Source organism: Physeter macrocephalus, chromosome 21, assembly GCF_002837175.3.
Source record: "Physeter macrocephalus isolate SW-GA chromosome 21, ASM283717v5, whole genome shotgun sequence".
NCBI classification, from domain to species: domain Eukaryota; kingdom Metazoa; phylum Chordata; class Mammalia; order Artiodactyla; family Physeteridae; genus Physeter; species Physeter macrocephalus.
Window position 1 is genome coordinate 100,355,681 of NC_041234.1, and position 754 is coordinate 100,356,434.

The window sequence follows — 754 nt, forward strand, 5'->3', positions numbered from 1 at the left end:
ACAAACATAAACAAATGGGACCTAATGAAACTTCAAAGCTTTTGCACAGCAAAGGAAACCATAAACAACATGAAAAGACAAGCCTCAGAATGGGAGAAAATATTTGCAGATGAATCAAGGGACAAAGGATTAATCTCCAAAGTATATAAACAGCTCATGCAGTTCAATATTAAAGAAACAAACAACCCAATCCAAAAATGGGCAGAAGACCTAAATAGACTTTTCTCCAAATGCTGGAGAGAGTGTGGAGAAAAGGGAACCCTCTTGCACTGTTAGTGGGAATGTAAATTGATACAGTCACTATGGAGAACAGTATGGAAGTTCCTTAAAAAACTAAAAATAGAATTACCATATGATCCGGGAATCCCATGCCTGGGCATATACCCAGAGAAAACCATAATTCAAAAAGACTCATGCACCCCAATGTTCATTGAAGCACTGTTTACAATAGCCAGGTCTTGGAAGCAACCTAAGTGCCCATCGAAAGACGAATGGATTAAGAAGTTGTGGTACATATATACAATGGAATATTACTCAGCCATAAAAAAGAAAGAAATTAAATCATTTGTTGAGACGTGGATGGACCTAGAGACTGTCACACAGAGTGAAGTAAGTCAGAAAGAGAATAACAAATATCGTATATGAACGCATGTACGTGGAACCTAGAAAAATGGTACACATGAACTGGTTTCCAGGGCAGAACTTGAGACACAGATGTAGAGAACAAACGTATGGACACCAAGGGGGGAAAACC